Here is a 2,830-nt window from a genome sequence, read left to right on the forward strand (position 1 = left end):
GTGAAGAGGAAGAAGAAGCTTCTCTTCCTAGTTCTCCCTTTTTCTTCTCTTGCTTGTAAGGAGTAGATCTTGAGGACTCCTTCTTGTGAATTAGTTTTCTTAGGGAGAAAACTTAACTTGGATTCGAAAATGGGAGAGGGAGGAGCTCTAGGTCTCAGTGGAGGAATAAGGAGAAAGAAGGAGGAGGAAGAAGAAGGAGGAAGAAGTATGTTGGTTGCTACTCGGAAAACCTAAAGGTTCCACTGTACAAAATTTTTGTACAAAGGTCTGAACCTTTTCCTAGCTACCATGTGTTCTTTTAAATTAAATTTTGGATCGCCTGCAGAACTTAACACGTTTGATCCAAAACTTAATCTATTTGTTCTTTTAGGTTTTGACTTGGATCTCCTGCGAAACTTTACACGTTTGATCCAAATCACCTAAGTTATTAATTCCATTAAATATTAATTTCCAAAATTGGTTCCCAGTACTGACGTGGCGAGACACATGGCCTTCTTGGATATGGGAGCAACCACCACCGACTAGACAAAACCTTTTAAGGAAAGCTAATATTTAATTTCCTAAAATAACTTTAGGTTAACCGAAAGGAATAATCAAATCACAAGGAAAAGAAAAAACAAAAGAACACAACATCGAAAAACATATTTGAAATACTAGAATCGCATGCCTCTTGTATTTGGTATTATTTCTAAAAATAACTAGTATGATGCGGAAAGGAAAAATTACTAGTTATACCTTTTAGAAAGACCTCTTGATCTTCTACCGTATTCCTCTTCTAACCTTGGACATTGTGTGGGCAACGATCTTCCAAGATGAGAAAACACCTAAGCACCTTCTTCTCCTCCTTGCTAGGTTCGGCCAAAACAAAAGCTTCACCAAGGATGAAGAATAACACCAACCAAGCTCCAAGGGATGCAAGCTTTCTCTCCTCCTTCTTCTTCTTCTCCAAGTAGTATCCGGCCACCACAAAAGCTCAAAGCATGTAATATACGGCAAATAAATAATAAGGTTAAATAGACAAATAACCTTAACGGATTTTTTCAGAATTTTTAGAAATTTTCTGGGAATTTTTCGGAGCTCGTACGGAGGGTTTTGAGGGGATCGGTCGACAGGTATGGATAAGGCTTGTTTGGATACCCATTTAAGTGGGAGTTGTTTTGGGAATGGACTTAGGTTTTAATTAATCAAACCTAGGTTTAAATTTCGGATTTTATTAAATTTTTCCCGATCCTTATTCTTCTCCCCGATTCTCTCTGCCCGAAACCCTTCTCCGGCGATTTCTCGCCTCAACGACGCCAAGCTCGCGACTGCCGGCAGCAATCTCCTCCAGCGTGTCTCGGCCGAGCCTCCCCCTCCCTCGCGATTTCCCTTTCCTCTCTCGTACGAACGCCCGACGCCGACGATGCGCGATCTCCACCCCGATCGCAGCCTCGTTGAGTCGCCGGAGGAAGAGCCGCTGGATATCGAAGGGGATCGATTATCTCCGGCGTAGTAGGCATCTCGGTGGCTGTTTCTTGCTGGCAAGTGATGGTGATCCAGTGGCTAGGGCACGGCGGGGCTAAGGCCGATCAAGCCCTTTCGCTTCTCCCCTTCGATCTGGGCATTGGAGGGCAAGTTGGGTCATCACCAGTGGGAGTGGATCACGCGACACCATTGGAGGTGATCGATTGAGGTAAGGGCAGTGTTGGGTAATGCTGTGAGTTCAAGAATCTCATGTGAATTTGTTCCTTTTCGTGATATTCTTCCTGATCTAGGATGGAGGATGCTTCGGATCAATCTAGTGATGGATCTTCCTTGAGCAGGACTTCATCTTCTCCAATTCTTGCGGCTGGGTTCTGTGGAAGCTGTCGGATGAGGAGGTAAGGTTCTGTTAAGGTGAATCTTGTACTGTGGATTGGAGTTTTAGCAATTCTTTGCTATACAATTGAGTTCTAGATTGATTCTTGGAAGAATTGGTGTGTAGGCATTTTTGTAGATTTTGGACAGTGGGAGTAGGGGCTGTGAGCTCTTGAGTTGTGGCACTATCTCGAGGTGAGTTTCCTTTGATGGTGTATCTCTAGATCCTTCTATTAGTGCTCTGTTCTATCAGTGTTGTTATTGGATATTAGATCATGTTTAGTTTAGAGCACATGGAAGCATGTAGAGGGATTCGTTGTAGTTGGATGCTCTTGTGTTGGATTAATTAATGGCTGGTAGGTTATGTTTGGAAAGATTGAAGGAGTTATAAGGAGATTTGATTAGTGAGAATTAAGGAAATCAATTGAGATGTAGGTTGATAAGGATTTGTATTATATTATGTTGGAGATTTCGTGATCTGGGTTTGTTTGGATAAATTGTGATTAGTGGGTTTAGAAGGATTTATGATGAGTTTGGATTAGTGTTTGATTGATGATGATTTATGTGAATTGGATTTAAGATGTGTTAATTATGCAGATTGAGGATTATTGGAGTTGTTGGATGATGTAATGAGTTTTGATTAGTAATAAATTTGTGAGGATTTAGGGATTAATTTGTGGAGTAAGGATGAATTTATCATCTAATTGGACCTTTAGGTGGAATCTACCTTGATTACCTAATCAAGGTAGGATTAGGTTTTGGGTTTGGTTAGTTGTTGATTATGTGATCAGCTAAACAATAATATATATATGTTGATTTATGCAGGATTTTGGATATGGGACGATCATCACGATGTGGGATTTATTTTATCACGATCGACAGATTTAAGGCGGGTATTTCTTCCTTGGCCTCTTTATAGTTTCTTTGAAACTTAGTGCATGATTATTATTGGATGAATTAGGCTGCTTTATCTTATATCATGATCGGTTGCTGT

General features: G+C 40.7%; 1 long non-coding RNA gene across 1 annotated transcript; it reads left to right on the forward strand.

Annotated features, from left to right (window-relative positions):
* Nucleotides 1-1,372: 1,372 nt before the first annotated feature.
* LOC122017674 lies at nucleotides 1,373-2,033 on the forward strand. Its single transcript, XR_006121417.1, has 3 exons — nucleotides 1,373-1,672; nucleotides 1,755-1,859; nucleotides 1,964-2,033. It is a non-coding gene; the product is annotated as an uncharacterized LOC122017674 (long non-coding RNA).
* The last annotated feature ends 797 nt before the right edge of the window (nucleotides 2,034-2,830 follow it).

Source organism: Zingiber officinale, chromosome 8B (assembly GCF_018446385.1).
Source record: "Zingiber officinale cultivar Zhangliang chromosome 8B, Zo_v1.1, whole genome shotgun sequence".
Classification (NCBI taxonomy): Eukaryota; Viridiplantae; Streptophyta; class Magnoliopsida; order Zingiberales; family Zingiberaceae; genus Zingiber; species Zingiber officinale.